Raw genomic sequence first — 21,370 nt, forward strand, 5'->3', positions numbered from 1 at the left:
GACAGACGGACAGACGGACGGACAGACGGACATGGCCAAATCGACTCGGCTATTGATCCTGATCAAGAATATATATACTTTATATAGTCGGAAACGCTTCCTTCTGCCTGTTACATACTTTTCAACGAATCTAGTATACCCTTTTACTCTACGAGTAACGGGTATAATAAAAGCGTATCTCACTTTTATTATAGATGATGGTTATAAGACCAAAGTAATCACTGACGCAATCGTTTTTATGATTTGCAAAGACAACATGCCAGTGCGGTGTGTAGAGAAGGAAGGGTTACAAGGGCTCCTGAAAAAATGTGTGCCGCATTTAAAAATTCCTTGCAGATCTAAGGCAATGATTGAGGAGCAAAAAAACTGGATGTGTAGGAGCACTAACTAAGATTTTGAGTTCTGTGCCAAGTAATTAGCTTTTAGGTAAAATGCTGTGATTAATACCATTTTATTCCAATTTGGAAGAATAACAGCGAAAACATCAAAATTTATAGCAGCTGCAAAGTCATGTGATCCCAAAACTTTTTATATTGAGGATTTAACCTCTAGATTCGTTGATAATTATGTAACGGTTGAAAAAAAAGTTCCTTACTTTAAAAATTATATATTTTCTTTTTTTTATATAAATGATTAGAAAGTATATAGTTCTTAAATCCAGCCGGTTTAGTCTTAAATCGAACTGTTTTGTCTTTATAAGGAGACGTCTAAATAGCTAGCTAGGAAAGGAACGTACCGACAAGGCAATTTCGAATCAGATGATCCTAATCATAGCTATAAATACACTTAAAGAGGTTGAAAATGCCCTTCTTGCAGCGATCCGAACCTTCTTTGAACCCAAGTCTTGAATTATAATACCCTACGTCAAAAACATAAAGTGTTATTCCCAATTCATTCCCTATTAAAAGTTTTGGCTAACGTGCTAATATCAGACTTTGTGGGGTTTTGATGAAGCAATCAGGAAAGGATTTGGATAAAACATTCTTTTCTCATTAGAAAAATTATCTAATCATAAACACAAATTTTAAAATATAATTTTTGGAGTAGCTTTGCCTTTGCCACACATTTCGGGAACTGCCATCCTAATTTGTAGTGCATTTAACTCCCTTCGATAATATCACTTGCTATAAAATATTTATATTTTGTTCCTTATATGTTTAGAAATAACGATGCTCGTTCCAGAAATTCAATAATAGGCTCACTTTAGCATACTCATAGGCTTAGACTTTTTAATGCCACGCCATCTGATTTCTCACCCCAAACCCGAAAACAGGCAACGGTCGTCAGAAATTAACACATTCGTGAACATAATTTTTAATGCATACTTTTCGGCGACTGTACCGCCCTTCAATTGGACTTCCCAATTTTCTTTTTCGTTTCCATACTCCACTAGCACTTTTTCGGGGGAGAGGAAAAAAGACATTGCCTAAGAAAGCAAACGAAAACCTAACGAAAAATAACATGGCAGCATGATGGGCCACGATTGAGAAGGAGTTGCGGCTGCGGCAGCGAAAAAAAACGTGGGTCCCAAGAAAACGGACGAAAACGAAAGGCGGAAACAGCTGGGCGGAGCTACGTTTCAGATATCAAGCCAATCCCCGGACTGAGAGCAGGCGACGTTTTGCCTCTGCCTTCCGCCTCTGCGCGAGTTTTAATTTTACAGAGCCAAAAGCTGAACTTGTTTTTATTTTTGAAGTTCCTTTTTCGTTCACCACACACCAGAATAATTAAGCGCCGACGTTTCAAAAATGGCTCGGGCACTCAAAAAATTTATTTGTTGCCCTCTTATGTTAAAAAACAACGTCATTACTTTGTGAAAATTTGGCAATGCTTAAAGCAAATTAAATATAGTTTTACTTTGTTTGAAATCACTAGTATGACATATTTCTCAAAAATTAGTTTAAGCTCACTCAGCTTTAATGTTTACAATTCGCCTAGGCTCACTTGAATTCGCTTAGGCAAAGCTTTGGGAAAAGCTCAACACGTTAAGCTTTTTCAGCTCTAATATAATATATGTTTTGCACAGCCCCTTTTTGTATTTCTTTAAAAGAAATAGCGGTGAGGCCGAACCACCCCACTATTTTTTACATACGCTTTTTTTTAAGGTTTTAGCTTAAAATAAAATTACAAATTAAAAAACTCATAAATTAAAAATAATAATAAGGCAATAGACAAGTTCCTTGACTAAACAATACCCGTTGCTTAGACAATCAATTGAAAAATAAAGGTGGCTTCAGATATAGATGTCGCCCCGAATTATTTGACATACGCAATCTACGAATATTTTTATATACTGACAATGACGTCACTAAGCAATACAGACTTTTATTGTTAGCTGATATACCATTTCAAAATATATATGTATATATTACATTGCAGATTATATTATATTGTATTGCAGATTATATTATAGTATATATATACAAAAAGAAGTATACACTTCCTTCTAATTTAACATAGCGTTTTGTGTGGATGTAATTTCTATGAAAAGGCAACATTATTTTTAATAGTTGAAGATGACCTAACATAGGCACGCCTTAAAAAGTGCACAAAGTTCTAGAAATATTACAAATAAGTAAATAAATCTTTAGTTATTAGTTGTTAGCCATATGGTCTATTGAGGACAAGACTTTCATATTACAAGAACTCTCAAAATATTCAAATTAATCCCTAAATGATTTGTTACTCTATTAAATAGTTGGTGTACCCGTTATTCGTTGAGTAATAGGGTGCACTAGATTCTTTTAAAGTGTGTAACAGGTTGAAGGACAAGTTTCGACCCTATAAAGTATATATATTCTTGATCAGTATATATCTTATTGATCGTCGATCTGGCGACGTACATATGAACAGTCCATGTGCCTGTCCGTATGAGCGCTATGATCTCGGGAACAATACAAACTAGAAAGATGATTTAAAAAAAATTTGATTGATACCTAGGCTGTGCAGTTACAAAGTGTTGTCACGCCCACATTTTTTACAAATGTTTTAATTTTGTTTAATGCGACAATTTGCGTTATCAATTTCTATAGAAATGCTAAAAATGTTTACGCACACCTTTGGAATATTTTTTGTTGTTATACCCTGTGAAAAGGCATTGATTTGTGTCAGAAGTTTGTTACGCTTTGGAAATATTTCGTATATATGTACATATGTATGTATATGTTATATGCTTATACATATATTCTTGGTTAGTAGCAACAACATCAGTCGAGACGACATAGCCATGTCAGTTGGTTCGTCTGTATTTTAAAACTTTCTGAATACAAATTATACGATTCTTCTTCTTGTCGATTAAACCATTACTTTGTTTGTGAGTAATAATTATGTGCAACGACTAGAACCTTCGATTTGGGCTTTTAAAAGCTCTTCCCCACCTAAAAGTAAGTATTAATATATTTGTGGTATCGGTTGCGGGAATGTGTTCATATATTGGTAAATACATATATGTATATATAAATGCGTTTATCTATGTACATATGTATATACAAATATATAAAAATGTACATAATTTTATTAACATTAATTGCTGTGAAGAATATTCAACTAATAAAACTTGTGTTTGCATTTTATGTTATTTTAATTTAATATACGACATATCCCTACATAAATATACATATATAAAGAAAGGTAAGACTTAACAAACTGAATGTCACACGGGTTTGTCCCAAACTAGGTTTGTTTTTAATTTATTAAAATTCATTTAATTTTTACAGTAATGCGTTTTTTGCTTTGCAAATTATTTGGTATTAGTTAAATTTTTAGTTAATTATTTTTAAGAAGATTATTTACATATGTAATATGTATATACATATGTTATATACTGTTAATTTTGTAAATAATAAAAATAATGTAAAATGTATGTTAAATAAATAGAACTTTTAAATTAAAAATTTATCTTTTGGATTGGCAATCGGGATCGAGATCATTTCTTCTCGATCGCTTTGTCTCGTTAGCGAGAAGACATTTTTTCAATATCATTTGCGATCTGAGAATGATTCAATCTCAATCTGAGCATGCTCAGCATGAGTCGATATTGTCTAGACTTTAGATCGAAAATACTCAAGTCGAGATCACTGAGATCTGTTTTTTCTCTGATTGTAGTATTTTTAAACCCATTACTCGTAGAGTAAAAGGGTATACTAGATTGGGAAGCGTTTCCGACCATATAAAGTACATATATTCCTGATCAGGATCAATAGCCGAGTTTATCTGGCCATGTCCGTCCGAATGAACGTCGAGATCTCAGGAGATCTATAAAAACTAGAAATGTTATATTCAACATGCACACTCCAGAGAAACAGCCGGAGCAAAACGCATGTTGTCACGCCCACTCTAACGCCCACAAATCGCTTGAAACTGCCACGCACATACTTTTAACGAATGTTTTGAATTTTTTGAACACGTTTGTTAGTTTTTTGAATTTCTCTTCTTCCACTAGCTGAGTAACGGGTATCAGATAGTCGGGGAACTCGACTATAGCGTTCTCTCTTGTTATTATATATGTACATATTATATTCTTATGACCAATTTAAAGCTCACAATCTGCTCGCTCGGAATTTTTAAAGATGTTGTTCTACCGATATTTTTCTTCTTTTAATCTAATCGGCAACGATTAAAATATTTATATTTACCTAATACATTGAATACTTATACCGTGTGTACAAACACACAAATGTAACGCATCGCATACCTTAGACTGAGACAGAGATTACTTTATATCACGCCCGCCTTGTCATTTTTCCGCGAGAACAGTGACTTGAGAAACCCCAACCAATGCCAAACTAGGGGTTGGCTTTTAGCCTCGACTGTGCGTTTTCCAGACATTTCTCTTTCTTCGCCTTCTTTTTCTTCAAAGTAAGCATAGCCGCAAGTTTCTAGCTGCGCTGCTTAACATAATGAGGGTGTTTTTGTATGTACAACCTCTTGCACATACTCCGAATTTTATGTAGAAACTTATGTGTATACAGCAATGTAGATTGAGGAACCATACAAGTACATGCCCGGGTTTAATATACAGTCTACTAATGTGTACAGTGTGCATACTTCTGAACACATGTGCTAGCGCACACTAAGTGCTCAAAACTTTCTTCGACCCTAAAACGTTTTCCACCGATGACTTTGTGTCGCGGTGCTGTGAGTTCTCTGTCTATGCGTCAGAATTCTTTAAATCTTTCCGCCATTACCATTTTAACTTTACAATTTTAGGCTTATGCAAGGAAAACTCACCCCTATCCCAAAAACCCGCCCCACCTAACCAACTTGTTCTTTTCTTAAATAGCGTGCGCGACAAGCTGCGAGACCACGCCCCTTGCACAGCCAGCGAGAATTTTCGTTGGCGTTTGGAAAAATATCCTCTCAACCAAAGCTATACATAGTGTGGAAACGCCTTTTCTTAGGAACGGAAATAGAATGGGTATAGTTATGGTAGTTTTAAATTTAATAATAATCTTTCTTGATTACATGGATTTTCAACCTTTAAGCTTTTTGTTAAAATTGTAATTTCACAAGGCATTTAAAACAAGTTTTATGAACTCCTTCAAATAGGGTTAAAAACCAAGAGAAGACGGTATTGACAAGTTTCTCGAGATCACAGCTAGTGGGAGTGGGAGTACGAGGGCGAGATTGCACTTCCCGATCATTACCTTATTACTTTATAGGGTCAGAAACGCATCTCTTTACCAATTACATTCTTTTTAGCGAATCTGGTATACGCGTTTAATCTACAAGCAACGCATATAAATACCACTGATATCTATGTGTAAATCTGCCAGCGCCATTTTACCTTTCTAGCTTTTCTAGCCCCGAGGTCTTGATCCTCATATAAACATTGAAAGATCGGCGAGGCCGGTGATCCTAGTCAAGAATATATATATTTCTGGTTGTATACAACTTTGTTGTACTTTGGCTGAAGCACCTCCTTCCGCTTGCTATGTGGTCTTGACGGTTTGAGCCAGTATTGTAACTCCCCTAAATAACTTAATTTCTATTATTATCGCCTTTTACGTATTAAGTTTTAAAAACTTTAAATATTTAAATTTGTATTTCGTGAGGAAATGTAAATGGCTACAAGGTATATCGGTATTTAAAGCTATATTAGCCTTAATCATCGGTATTTTTTTTATCTTCTGCGGAAAAAAATCCAAGCACCGGCGTGTCCAGCTCTATTTCATGAATCCTAGCCGAATTAAACTAGTTAACTGACTGACTGGAGTCGACTTAACAGAGACTTATTCTAAAGCATACCTCCCAAGCTGAAGTCAAGGCTCTTCGACTGCAATAAGAGTTGACATATGCTCTTCGGAACTGACCACTGACCACCAAATGGGCTTGGTTGTCGTGCGCATGCTTCAATAACAGCGTCCGGTCGCCCACACCGCATCTGTCAGGTATATTGTACGTCCAAGGAATACTGACTCACTCTTTCGACAGCCTAATAAGCTCTTACGGCTGGACTCACAGTTGCCTTGTCCTTGAACCTTGAAAAATAATCCATATATTTTCAGCGAGTGTAGAGAATAGTGGGGAAATTTGATTTAGAAAAAAATGTTGTTGGTATATGTATAGTACCTACATATTAACGAAAGAAATGTTATATAGTATGTAGTTTATTATTTTTATACCCGTAAATCGTAGAGTAAGAGGGTATACTAGATTCGTTGAAAAGTATGTAACAGGCAGAAGGAAGCGTTTCCGACCATATAAAGTATATATATTCTTGTTCAGGATCAATAGCCGAGTCGATCTGGCCATGTCCGTCCGTCTGTCTGTCCGTATGAACGTCGAGATCTCAGGAACTACAAAAGCTAGAAAATTGAGATTAAGCATACAGACTCCAGGGACATAGACGCAGCGCAAGTTTGTCGAATCATGCTGCCACGCCCACTCTAACGCCCACAAACCGCCCAAAACTGCCACGCCCCCACTTTTGAAAATTTTTTTAATATTTTTTCATTTTTGTATTGGTATTGTAAATTTCTATCGATTTGCCAAAAAACTTCGTTGAAAAGTATGTAACAGGCAGAAGGAAGCGTTTCCGACCATATAAAGTATATATGTTCTTGATCAGGATCAATAGCCGAGTCGATTTGGCCATGTCCGTCTGTCCGTCCGTCTGTCCGTCCGTCTGTCTGTCCGTATGAACGTCGAGATCTCAGGAACTACAAAAGCTAGAAAATTGAGATTAAGCATACAGACTCCAGGGACATAGACGCAGCGCAAGTTTGTCGAATCATGCTGCCACGCCCACTCTAACGCCCACAAACCGCCCAAAACTGCCACGCCCCCACTTTTGAAAATTTTTTTAATATTTTTTCATTTTTGTATTGGTATTGTAAATTTCTATCGATTTGCCAAAAAACTTCGTTGAAAAGTATGTAACAGGCAGAAGGAAGCGTTTCCGACCATATAAAGTATATATGTTCTTGATCAGGATCAATAGCCGAGTCGATTTGGCCATGCCCGTCTGTCCGTCTGTCCGTCTGTCTGTCCGTCCGTATGAACGCTGTGATCTCAGGAACTACAAAAGCTAGAAAGTTGAGACTAAGCATACAGACTCCAGAGACATAGACGCAGCGCAAGTTTGTCGATTCATGCTGCCACGCCCACTCTAACGCCCACAAACCGCCCAAAACTGCCACGCCCCCACTTTTGAAAATTTTTTTAATATTTTTTCATTTTTGTATTGGTGTTGTAAATTTCTATCGATTTGCCAAAAAACTTCGTTGAAAAGTATGTAACAGGCAGAAGGAAGCGTTTCCGACCATATAAAGTATATATATTCTTGATCAGGATCAATAGCCGAGTCGAGCTGGCCATGTCCGTCTGTCCGTCCGTCTGTCCGTCCGTATGAACGTCGAGATCTCAGGAACTACAAAAGCTAGAAAATTGAGATTAGGCATACAGACTCCAGGGACATGGACGCAGCGCAAGTTTGTCGAATCATGCTGCCACGCCCACTCTAACGCCCACAAACCGCCCAAAACTGCCACGCCCACACTTTTGAAAATTTGTTTAATATTTTTTCATTATACCCGTTACTCGTAGAGTAAAAGGGTATACTAGATTCGTTGAAAAGTATGTAACAGGCAGAAGGAAGCGTTTCCGACCATATAAAGTATATATATTCTTGATCAGGATCAATAGCCGAGTCGATTTGGCCATGTCCGTCTGTCCGTCCGTCTGTCCGTCTGTCCGTCTGTTCTCTCTTGTTTTTGTATTGGTGTTGTAAATTTCTATCGATTTGCCAAAAAACTTTTTGCCACGCCCACTCTAACGCCCACAAACCGCCCAAAACTGGCACGCCCACACATACATACACACACATTTCAACGAATCTAGTATACCCTTTTACTTTACGAGTAACGGGTATAAAAAACACACAACCAAAAACGTTGCCCGTAGTGGCCGACCACGTAAAACAACTGAAGAAAATGATGGTTTATATGGATCTTTTACGGATGTTTAAACAGAATGTTCTACAAACTATCTATCGGTTGTCAAAGAACTAAAAGATGGAGCAGAAATCCATATCAGTAAAAGAAAGATTCGCACGCCCACGATACGACGTCTTAAGGAAGCCGATTTTGAAACATATGTTAGCAGAGTTGTAACACTAATCACTCCACGAAATAAGCTATAGCGCCTTGACTTTGCCAAAATATATGTTGATCAGCGCGCATCATTCTGGGGCAATGTTTGGTGGAGCGATGAAAGTAAAGATTATGTTGAATTACCGAAACAAAACTACGTTACTCGTAGAGTAAAAGGCTATACTAGATTCGTTGAAAAGTATGTAACAGGCAGAAGGAAGCGTTTCCGACCATATAAAGTATATATATTCTTGATCAGGATCAATAGCCGAGTCGATTTGGCCATGTCCGTCTGTCCGTCCGTCTGTCCGTCCGTCTGTCCGTCTGTCCGTCCGTATGAACGTCGAGATCTCAGGAACTACAAAAGCTAGAAAGTTGAGATTAAGCATACAGACTCCAGAGACATAGAAGCAGCGCAAGTTTGTCGATTCATGTTGCCACGCCCACTCTAACGCCCACAAACCGCCCAAAACTGCCACGCCCACACTTTTGAAAAATGTTTTGAAACTTTTTCATTTTTGTATTAGTCTTGTAATTTTCTATCTATTTACAAAAAAACTTTTTGCCACGCCCACTCCAACGACCACAATCCGCCAAAAACTGTCAGAGTTGAAGACACTCCTTCGCACTTTCAGTAGCTGAGTAACGGGTATCAGATAGTCGGGGAACTCGACTATAGCGTTCTCTCTTGTTTTTTTTAAATTTATGGCATTTAAATAATATGTCTTAATACTTATGCCACTGCAAATTTGTAAAAAAGTTATTTTTCTTAAATCAAGAACGAAGTTAATTATCTAGGATAGTCTACTTGTTTACTAAAATTATTAAACTATTTTTCTTTAAGTAAGACATAAGTTACAAGCAAATAAATTGAATATTTTTTTTGTCTAAATACATACATATGCCCACTTGTGTATATATACTTTATATGGTTTGAAACGCTTCCTTTTACTTGTTACATTCTTTTTTACGAATCTAGTATTCCCCTTTTACACTACGAGTATAAATATAAAATATAAAAACAAGAGAGAACGCTATAGTCGAGTTCCCCGACTATCTGATACCCGTTACTCAGCTAGTGGAAGGGAGAAGGAGAGTCTTAAACACAGTTTTTGGCGGTTTGTAGGCGTTATAGTGGGCGTGGCAGAAAGTTTTTTGGCAAATCGATAGAAACTTACAAGACTAATACAAAAATGAAAAAATATCAAAACATTTTTCAAAAGTGTGGGCGTAGCAGCTTTGGGCGGTTTGTGGGCGTTAGAGTGGGCGTGGCAAAAAGTGTTTTGGCAAATCGATAGAAATTTACAAGACCAACACAAAAATGAAAAAATATCAGAACATTTTTCAAAAGTGTGGGCGTGGCAGTTTTGGGCGGTTTGTGGGCGTTAGAGTGGGCGTGGCAAAATTTTTTTTTGCAAATCGGTAGAAAATTACAAGACCAATACAAAAATGAAAAAATATTAAAACATTTTTCAAAAGTGTGGGCGTTGCAGTTTTGGGCGGTTTGTGGGCGTTAGAGTGGGCGTGGCAGCATGATTCGACAAACTTGCGCTGCGTCTATGTCCCTGGAGTCTGTATGCCTAATCTCAACTTTCTAGCTTTTGTAGTTTCTGAGATCTCGACGTTCATACGGACAGACAGACGGACAGACGGACAGACGGACAGACGGACAGACGGACGGACAGACGGACATGGCCAAATCGACTCGGCTATTGATCCTGATCAAGAATATATATACTTTATATGGTCGGAAACGCTTCCTTCTGCCTGTTACATACTTTTCAACGAATCTAGTATACCCTTTTACTCTACGAGTAACGGGTATAATCATAAATAATTGCCTTCTCAATTTCTGAATAAAAACATTTGGCATATTTAACTCAAACATCCACATGTCGCAAACGTTGTCAGACCAACAATTTTAAAACTTATTTAATTCTTTTTATTAATAATTCTTTCTTTATTTATTTTTTACTTTTTTTTTATATTTTTATACAAGTGTTTTGTTAAGATGTTCGATTGATGATTTGTATGATGGTGATTTGATTTTCTGTACACCACCAAATGTTGTTAATCAAATAGTTTTGTTTTGTTTGCTTCCGACTCCTCGGTAAATCTCTTCTTAGCCGAAGCATTTTAATAAAAAATGTTTTACAATCTGGTTCATTGAGATGTTCCCCCTTTTGGTGTTGTCCAAAAAACTTTCGTGAGAACTAAGTCGCTGCCCAAAGGGGTGGAATTGGACAGGCGTCTTGACTACTGACAACGGTCAAGAATTTTTTGGGTTTTATTGTCTTTTTGTGCCAAGAAAAGAAATATAAATCCATGAGAAAATTTACTGGAGTAACTGGTTTGGGTAAATTATCTTTTCTGAAATAAAATTATTTCTAAAACAGGCTTTTTTACCTTTTTTAAAATTGCGCATTAATCAACTCATAGACAAAAAGAGCACAAAGATATTTGGAGCTGATAAATGGAAAAAGAAGAAAACCCTTAATGTTTTGGCTATGTAAATGTAACCGTCGCGACGGTTGATAATAAAACGCGAATCCTTAACCTTAATAAAAAAGGATGGGTGGAGAAGAAAACGGGTGTGCTATCATCAGTCTGAGCAAAACTTATTAAGACATTCAAGCCAATAGGAACTAACCGTATTGATACTCATCTCCTAAGCGAATGCGTGCCATTGGTGAACATTGTTTCCGCGTTATTCCTAGCGTTTTCTTTAACTGCATTTTTAAACGCTTACTCGTAGACTAAAATGGTATACTAGATTCATTGAAAGTATGTAATAGTTAGAAGTAAGCGTTTCCGACCCTATAAATATATAGATATATGTATATACATAATATAATATACTATAATATATACACATATGTATATACATATATGTATATACTTATTTTTAATCAGCATCACTAGCCAGGTCGATCTGGCCATGTCCTTTGTCCCAATTGCTATCGATATGCCAGAAAATTACAAACAATTTCTCTTTCTACTCGGACGGACAGACAGTTGGACATGGCCAGATCGACTTGACAAGTGATCCTGATCGAGAATATTTATACTTCATAGAGTCGGAAACACTACCTTCTACCTGTTACACTTTAACGAATCGAGAATACACTTTTACTCTACGGGCAATATAATCAAAAAATAAAAAAATGTTTTAAAGTGGGAGTGCAGACATGACAAAAATGTTTTTAACAAATCGATGGAAATAAGCAGGGCAAAAAATAAACCATGGAAAGAATTTATAAAATTATATATATGTATACAATATATATATTGTATACGGATTGACGGTATAGATTTGTTGTATAAAAAAGCAATAAACTATTTGCTTAAGACTTTAAATATAATTTTATGAACCACAGTCCCCAAGAACCCAAATAAAAACTGTAACTTAGAAGTACAGTCAAGTCACAAAAGCTATGGAACAGTTCCTCTGCGGTTTTACTTAATTTCTCGCGTTTCAAGAATATTTACAAAGCTTTAATGCCGAACTCTTAGAACGACATATAAATAAGTATATAACCACAGCTCGCGAGATTTTCCTAATTATGGTGCTGCAGTACATATTTAATTTGGTACATACATACATATATGTTGTTTCACCCCTATGTATACACACTCGCTTGAGCGAAACAACACCTAACTCAAAGGAAAATCATTAGACTTGCTCTACGACGTAGGCGGCAGCGCTATTTGATTGGTCGGCAGAGTTCGCGCTGCCTCCATACTTGAGACAAGACGTTTGGCTCAGGCCTCCAGAGGCGTTACACGCGAGAGCTCGAAGAAATTTATGAGCGTGAACCGCTGTAAGGAATCGGTGGATCAACCCATGCCACTTCAGCGGGGTTTAAATTTATAAACTAGTATACATATTTATATATAAGTGTTGCTGCGTTATACTGGAATTATGCAAGGTCCCAACCTTTTAGCGATTTAGATACCATAAAATCACAAGAAATAAACTTTATTTATAAACTTTATTAAATAGTTGTTAGCCAGATTTTATATAATTTTTCATTCCAGGCCATAGTAGTTGTTACAAAATACTATACCAAATTTTAGAGCTCCTGTTTATCCAATTACATATAATACATCTAACAAATAACATATCTATCAATTACACATTGTTGCCCTTTGCGAAGTCCGCTGTTGCCCCATTTCCTCATTCCCCATTAACCCTTTTCCCATCTATTAAAAAAGTTTTGAAGATTCTTTATTTGAACGGTCGCCTACCCACCCAATAATAAAAACTACAAAAGCACACAATACCAACAAATGCTAACTAGCCGTTGTAGAGTGAAAAGTATATTTTTTATAGCAAGAAAGAAAGCCAGCTTTGGCAAGAGATAAATTTAAGTAACAATAAAGAAAGCTAACAAATGAATAATTATGACAAACAGACGGACACGGCAAGGTAGACTTGGCTAGTGATTCTGATTTTGAATAAATATACTTTATATGGTCGGCTATACGAATTAAGTTATATATTATTTAAAAACTAATGAATTAGAGTACTTTATGATAAAACAAAAAAAAAGAAGAAACTTATTTTGTTTATATGATATAGTGTTCCGATCCATTTTTTGGGCAATTCTGCTATTAACAGTTTCAAAATCTGAAATCAGTTATTGTTGAGGTGCAGATGGCATTATCACTTTTACCTTACATCGTTACGAGGTGTTTGTGTTTGAATATTAATGCCTAAAGACGATACTCTACGTAAGTATATGTATATTCAACTATTGTGTATTAAGGCCAAAGACTATGCCATGATCTTTGAACGGAACCTTTTTAATCATAATTCGATTAAAGAAGTGTTCGGCATGAAGAGTAAGTTAGTTAGTTAAAGATCGACTTAGAAAATATTAAAGCAGCAAACGCAATTACGAAGGGTTCACGAAATATATGGAGTACAAATCAATTGAAGACAAATATTAAAGAAATTTTTACTTTTTAGGAAAGTCCAAACTAGTATTTTGGACACATTCCTATGATCACTAAATTCTGTTTTTCGAATCAAAAAACAATATCTCGTATACTAACGTGCAAATTAGCACGAAAGTCGTTAACGGACCTTTTAAACTTTACGTTTGTTAGCAAGTAGAAAAAAAAACATATTACATTAGGTAATGTCAAAATGCGTCGTGTATGTAGGTAAATTAAAAAATTTACATTTAATGGATGCAAGCACCATCTGGTGGTTGAATTCGTTGAACGCAATACTGCGTCTACTTGACCGTAGATGTCGCTTACTGTAGAAAGTCAGTCTTCGTCTTTATATTCCTTTCAGTTTTATTCGGATTTCAGTTTTCCCTTAACTAAATTTCCTTTATCTCTCTTAAGGGAGAAGAACAAAAGCGCACTTCTCCTTAAGTTTTCCCCTTTGAATTTCCACGATTTTCCTTACTGGCTGCAGTTAAAAAAATTCGCTTTCTAAAATATATTTTCAACTTAAATTTTAAAAATACAATAAAAGCGGAAATATATATCTACAAAAAACGAACTTTCATATACTTACCATACAATTCAATATTAAAGCCGTTTGAACCTTGGACGCCCTATACGTCATAGGAGCTAGGCATGAGAAAATGATAATATTTGCTTTTTGGGTATACAACAATGCGAGTGAGGGTCCGAGGGTCAAGTATATTTAGTATTTAGCTGAATTTTTCATTTAATTGGAATGAAATAGATGTGAAAAATCTTAGAAATTAGCAAAGAGCACAAAGAATTCCGAGCAAATCCTTGGAAAAAAAAACCGCGTTGCTTCCAGTCAAAGTCGAGGCGGGACATTTCTTAAACGTGTAAGGTTTAGATATGGAAAATTTCATAAACTATTTTCTACAAATCAATCAAAATTTCAAAAGTCTTCTTTCTGAGACCAACTCAGCCATTAATAGGTGCGACCGTTTTTACATTGTTGCAGAAAAATCCCGTTGGTTGATGTATTAGAAATCAATCGTATCACTGAAAATAAAGTCTTTTTGTATACATCTTCTATTAGATGATAATTTAGGCAGATTAAAGTAATGAAAGCATCGAATTACCAAATTATGTTGCATCTAAAAAATTTGCACTCCGATTCTTTCGTGTTTTAATACTGTTTTATAGGCATTCAAAAAGACTAGAAGAATGAAATTTATAAATTCCGCGGCTAATGCGACTGAAGAGGATAGTAATAGTAAATTATCCGATTCAGTACGACTTTACTTTTAAGACCAACTAATTCAAAATACCATTACTACCACAGAATTACTCGATCAAACGTCATTCGTGTTCAATACAATTTTTTATCTACGGTTTAGTTTTAATAATGTTGCCACGTACGGCTCTGTAAACCATTCGACGTATTTAAGAAATTTGTGGAAAAATAATTTAAATATCACGTAAACCCACCACCATTTAAGAGTAGCGTCGTGAAAATGTTAACACCCAGACCCCAGAAGCAATACTCCTACACTCTCAACCCTCCATCTATCAGAATCAGAATCCTTTGTACCAAAAATCCCCATCAAGGGCAGCACTGCCTTTACCAAGGAAAATCGGTTTCCATCGCATTACGGCAGTACGATAGCGCTGAGTTGAGCTTCTACGCCATCTTCATCAATATTTGAATTTAAAATTTCGTTTTTTGCTAACACGCGCCATGTTTATTTCTTTTCTTTTGATTTTTCTCGCCTCCAATAACGGCGCTTTTCTGCGTCCCAATTCCTATCGGCCCAAGCCCATTTGGACAACCGAACAGAGAACACCCACACGCAGAGAACACCCACATAGCCACCACCACCCAGCATCGCGACTCAATTCTAAAGTCCATTTCCACCCCCATGCCGACTTGGCCCAGAATTGCGTTTTGTTTTATTACGCGAGCATTTTCTTTCATTAATAGCCGCGAGGCATTAAATTTTTAAATCATCAACTTGCGCAAGGATAGGAGTGGATGGAAAGCACGGGCAAGGAAGAAGGAAACGATGGGGACCGAAAAGAGACGGAAAATGGAATGGGTTGGCTATTCGATGGAGGGCAGGAGCAAGTACCGTAAGAAGACTTCACTAATGATGTTTTCGGTACAGTCGCGTATAATTTTGTACAGTGGTCTTGGGAAAAGCGATTTTTCTCCACTGTTGAATTAACATCATTGACTAGATAACAAGTGATTGTGTGTCAATAAAGCTATCACCTTGAGGTAGGACCTCTGAAACTGCATCGCCGAAAGCTCGTCCAAGGCGCTGACAAGTCTCAGTAAGGATCGTTTGTCACTCTTGTTGGCACGATACTATCCATATGCAAATGACGAGATCTTAAACTGGCAATAACCAACCCCACTGAGTCCTATGTGCGTCACTAAGTCAGCTTGCAGCTGCGCTCTGGTCTTCCTATGACTGTCCTGTTCCAGCTCCCAGTCCTCATTCTGGACGTTAAGTTACCGGACATTTAATAGTCTGACCAAGGGGACGGGAAACATCGCGAAAACTGGTTTTCTCACGCTAAGCCAAATCAATCCGGAACAACGATCGGGGTTGGGTTAGCTGGGTAGTCGGGTTGGGCAGGCCGAGCCAGATGGCCATGCGAGTTGGGGTTGGGTCAGTTGGTTTAAATTTGCATAAGCGTCCGACCTTCGGCAACTGGAATAAGGACCGCTATAAAGTGGTCGGACTGGTTCTGTTGTGTCTCAAATCAGACATATGCAACAATCGAGTCTTTTTCCTTTATCCCTTGGCCCGAGCCTGGTTTTCCGTAGCGCAACTCACCACACGTCCGCTCTCACATGTGAATATACAGTCTCAGTTGCTTTTGGCAAACATTTTTCCCTTACATTGTCTCACTTAAGGTTTCGCTTTGAACCGCCGCAGTTGAGTTTTAAGGAAGCTATCGTAAACATGTGTGGAGGAGGATGAAAATTGTGTGCTTATCGACCAACGCTTACGTTGTAGAATACTGATATCTACATTTGCTGGAAAAGAAGTCTAATACTCGTAGTGTATAGTCGTGTGTTTGTTTATACAAAAGGGTATCACTGTATGGTCGTATAATACTCACGTGCTGAAATGAATGCAATGGAGACAACCGTGCAGATTGCTTTCAGTTATTAAAAAGTTATATTGCAGTGAAATCAAGGAACAACGCTATAGTCGAGGGCTGCGACTGTTATATAAATTTATTATAATAATAATCAGTTAAAAGAAGAGCAAAATATATGAAGATATGCAAGCAACCAGCAAGTCCTGTAGCATGCATAAATTATATGCAAGCTAGTAGTAAAGAGTAACAGTTTACATACGCACTAATATCACATGCTAATATTTTTCAGTGAACTTTTACAGTTAACTTTTAACAGCCGCCTAATGATCCAATTTTAATAATTTCGAACGTACGTATTGGTAATTCTATTCACACATTTAAAATACTTTAACCAAGTGAGCGCAAGTAAGAAAGCGCATAAGAGCGGTCTTGACAGTCTACTAAATCAATTAAAGGCCCGACGTTAATACGGACTCAGCTATTAATCCGGATCAACAATATATACAAAATTATAGGGCCAAAATCGCTTTCTCTATGTTACAGACTTTTCAAGGAATCTAGCTTACCACACTTCTTCAGTCTCGGATAACCATCCTAATTTTTGTATGCATTGAATGCATATTCAGAAGAGCCCAGATTTATAGAGCCCGCATTATTTATATATAGTATGCGATACTTACGCAAAGACGCATCGAGGTTACCACTAAAAAATTGTCAATGATAATTATAGCATTATAAAAAGTACATAACAGGGAGTAGGAACCGTTTCCGACCCTAAGAATCAGGCAATTCGATCTGGCCATGTCCGCGCGCCCATCCGTCCATATGAACAATGTGGTCTCGTGAACTATGAAAGCTAGAAAGTTAAGATTGAGAATGCATCACCTCACAAAATTTGTCACGCCTCACTTTTGAAAATTGGTTGGATTTTGTCATTTAAATTTTTATCGATATGCCAAAAACTTTCACACTCATAACTTTTAAAACGGTTTAACATATTCTTTAAGAACTTACGCAAAGTTATTATATGTATAGCTTCCATTAATAAAACTTGTAAACTGTAATTTTATTTAGCCTGTTCCTTCTTCGTCTTGGCATTTAATAATTTAAATATTATACTACGAAACAGGAATTGGCAAATGATTAAAAGCGACATGTTTATTAGCAACAAACTGTTGTTGTATATACATAAGGTTTAAATAACTATTTGAATACTCCTGTAGGGAATTCAGCATATTGTTGTCCAATTCAAGACGTCTAGTTATCTTAGACAGATAGCTATATAGATCTTATATAGGGATGGAAACGGTTTATTTTCCGGAGCACAAAAAAATATGTAATATTTTCTTTCAACAAAGCAATGGTTCTTAAAAACTAAACATAAGTCCATAAAGCCTATGAGCCTATCATTCAAATGCTTCTAATAAAACCCTACAATTGGCGAGAGTTTAGCAAAAAATTTTTACTTCATTTTTAAAAATGTATCCTGCAGTCTGCAATTTTTATTGGCCTAATATACTTTTTAACACGTGTACATACCATTTGGGTTGTACCAAATGTTTTGACGGACAAAAAATTGACCTTAAGAATACCTAAATAATACACATTTTATAAATTAGCATTTGTAAGGCGCTGTTCTTTTAACGGTTTATGTATTTATTTTTTTCTCTACACCATTTTGTTTAGTTCGCAGAAATAGGAGTGTCCCATTTGTCGGCTTTTTTCATTTTTTTTTTAACTTGTTTTTGTAATTGCAAAACTCTTCCGCAAAATGGGGGTGGATTTGTACTGTAGATGGTTCCAACAAATGTTCGGCCAACCATTTTGTTTTCTTTCATTTCCAGAATACTCACCCCCAACACGAACGTAATCAGATGCGGCCACTCAATAACGGTGCAATCGCTGTGTCTTCTTTGCTTATACATATTTATGTTGGTAATATTATTGTAAATATGTACATATATATTTTATACTCGGACGAAAAACATACGCGTCTAGCCACTTAGGGAAATGAACATGAGAACAGTAAAACTGTCAATAACTACGAGTTTCCCACTAACACGGTACATACATATGTATGTAGGTTTAAAACATTTAAAATCAGAATGTAAGCTTACTTTGTTAAAACTATGTCATATGTTTGTATGTATGTATATATAGATTTCTCTCTTGTTAAAACTATGTCATATGTTTGTATGTATGTATATATAAAGATTTCTCTCTTGTTTTTCTTTATATCACCCATCTCCTAATTTATTAGAAAGAAACTGCAGTTTTTTTTTACTATTTAGACTTTTTAAATAATTAATTTAATTTAATTTATGAAATCAAAAAAAATTCCAGTCAGCACATACACACTTTTATAAAATGCTTAAAAAGATATTTTTTTCTGACGTGTGCATCCTATTAGGTGTTGACGAAAGATTTTTGCAGAATTACTTGAACAACTGTGCTTTATATTAAGCTTAAATTTAAAGAAGGGAAAACACTATAGTCGATTTTTTGGATTTCTTTTCCGGGAGTGCTGGAAAAATATTTAAAAATTTTTTTGGCATATCGATAGAAATGGGCAAGATATTTAATAAATTTAAAAAAAAAAACAAGAGTGAACGCTATAGTCGAGTTCCCCGGCTATTTGATACCCGTTACTCAGCAAGTGGAAGTCCGAAGGAGAAATTTCAACACTGACAGAATTTGGCGGTTTATGGGCGTTAGAGTGGGCAAAAATATAACAAAATATAAACCCATGTGCGCATTAGAGTGAGCGTGTCAACATGGATCAAAAAACTTGCGCTGCGTCTATGTCTCTGGAGTCTGCATGCTTAATCTCAACATTCTATATATATGTATACTTTATATGGTCGAAAACGCTTCCTTCTGCCTGTAACTCTTCAACGAATCAAGTAAACTCTACGAATATACCCGTATAGCAAAAAAATAATTTTAAATGTGTGGGTGTACCAGTTTTAAAAGTTAAAGTGCGTGGGACAAGTTTTTGTTAGCATAAAAAAATGTTCTGAAACAAACTTGCATAGCATATGCATTCTAGAATCTGCATGTCTAATCTTTACTTTCTAACTTTTATAGTTCCCGAGATCACAACGTTTATACGGATATGGCTAGATCTACTCGGTTAGTGATCGTGAATATATACACTGTTTTCGGTCTGAAACGCTTTCTTCTCCCTGCACATACTCTTCAACGAATGTAATATACCCGTATACTCTACGGGTAGTTGCTATAAGGACCTCATCGTTTCTTCTAAGCACATGTACTGCGTATGGATTAAATAGACGCTGTCTTTAATACTTTTCAAAGAGCATCAATAGTAGTTAGCTTTTTAGAATCATTCATAACATACATACAAATAATAAATATTGCTAATTAAACAAAACTAATGGAAATGCTTGTGTTATTTTAATGAAAACAATAAGACATTGCTCACCTAGGAATCCATGAGGTATCCTCACCGAAACACTATACACATGTAGTTATAAGGCGTTCTAAACTGGGTCACAATGCTGAATATTAAGAAAAGAATCCCTTTTAAAAAAGGTAGAAAAATGATAATGTTGGCAAGTCACTGCGGCAAAATAAAAGCAAATAGAAGTAAAGTGGTTCAAAACAAAACGTAACATTAATTACTAAAATTATGTGGTGTTTCCGATTGTAATAGCAACTTCCTGCATAACCACAATAAGTTAGATCCATCGTAGGTTCCCCAACGCAAGAGCTTATCTATAAGAGGAGGACCCTAGAAGAGGAAACCGTAGAGAAATGCAAAGCAAAACTGATTAAGATGATGCCAGAAGGCAAAGGAAGGGTCTCGGAACAAATGTGTCGCTGAGTTTAAAAAGGTGAGAACTCGAGAACGCGGAGAATGGTTACAAGATAGATGAAAGAAGAAAAACCGAAACCTTCCCAGCGAAAAGGTAGGTGAAGAAAAAAGAACCACCAAAAGTGCCAATATGATCTCAACCGAAATTGGAACTGGTCAAAACCGCAGTGTTATATTAGAAGCTGCTAACTGACTTCCAATGACAGAATAGGAGCATTTATTTATATTAACGGTACATTTTTGGAAGATAGAGAGGTCACATCTGTGATACATGGGACTGAAAGCATGTAGAGCATGGTCACCTATACTATGTTCGCCATAATAAGAAAACTGAACTACAGCACGACTGCAAGCGGAAAATATATAAACATTACTTTCGGAGCACCTCATTTAGAACCACATTTTAGAACCGGTACTGTAACACATTAACTTTGGCGATATTATTTTATTTAAACATTTTTCAAAAGTGGGAACTTGCGACTGTCTTTGCAATGTGCATGTTTAATCATAACATTCTTGCTTTATCAATGGATAGATTAATCCATATCTGGCTACTTCGAAAAGCGTATAGTAGCTTATATCCTACATATTTACATATACCATTTTACAAATGTTTTTTAAATTTAAGCCTTTCAGCTACCCAACTAGGTAAGTTCAAGACCCGGGTGCGAAAAAATTAAGGACTATAAATGTTTCCGTTCATTGCATCGTAAGCAAAGAGCAACCCAGCTATTGATCGCCAATTCTCTAATGAGCAGGTACGCGGCCACTTTTTATCTTTAACTTTTTTTCGAATGGTCGCCGAAGAAGTGAGGGCGTACCTGTAAGTACTTTCGGCTGAAGTGTATAATATTGTATAGTAGCACAGCTGCGACTCTCATCCCAATATGGCAGTCACTGATGG

At 36.3% G+C, this 21,370-nt stretch overlaps 2 long non-coding RNA genes across 5 annotated transcripts in view; one reads left to right on the forward strand and one right to left on the reverse strand.

Moving 5' to 3' along the window:
• Positions 1–6,565, reverse strand: part of LOC120322155 — a 28,548-nt gene extending 21,983 nt beyond the window's left edge. The window contains exons 1-2 of the long non-coding RNA XR_005561950.1: positions 6,247–6,565; positions 1,811–6,178 (exon numbers count right to left, since the gene is read on the reverse strand). This is a non-coding gene — a long non-coding RNA (uncharacterized LOC120322155). The remainder of the gene's footprint in view (positions 1–1,810; positions 6,179–6,246) is intronic.
• Positions 6,566–14,675: 8,110 nt separating this feature from the next.
• LOC120322154 lies at positions 14,676–20,032 on the forward strand. Of its 4 annotated transcripts, XR_005561949.1 has the most exons (3): positions 16,421–16,977; positions 18,473–18,563; positions 19,716–20,032. It is a non-coding gene; the product is annotated as an uncharacterized LOC120322154 (long non-coding RNA). The 4 variants fall into 4 exon arrangements; XR_005561946.2 differs by having other exon boundaries at positions 14,676–16,977; positions 18,473–20,032; XR_005561947.2 differs by lacking the exon at positions 18,473–18,563 and having other exon boundaries at positions 14,676–16,977.
• Positions 20,033–21,370: the final 1,338 nt, after the last annotated feature.

Source organism: Drosophila yakuba, chromosome 4 (assembly GCF_016746365.2).
Source record: "Drosophila yakuba strain Tai18E2 chromosome 4, Prin_Dyak_Tai18E2_2.1, whole genome shotgun sequence".
In the NCBI taxonomy this organism is placed as follows: domain Eukaryota; kingdom Metazoa; phylum Arthropoda; class Insecta; order Diptera; family Drosophilidae; genus Drosophila; species Drosophila yakuba.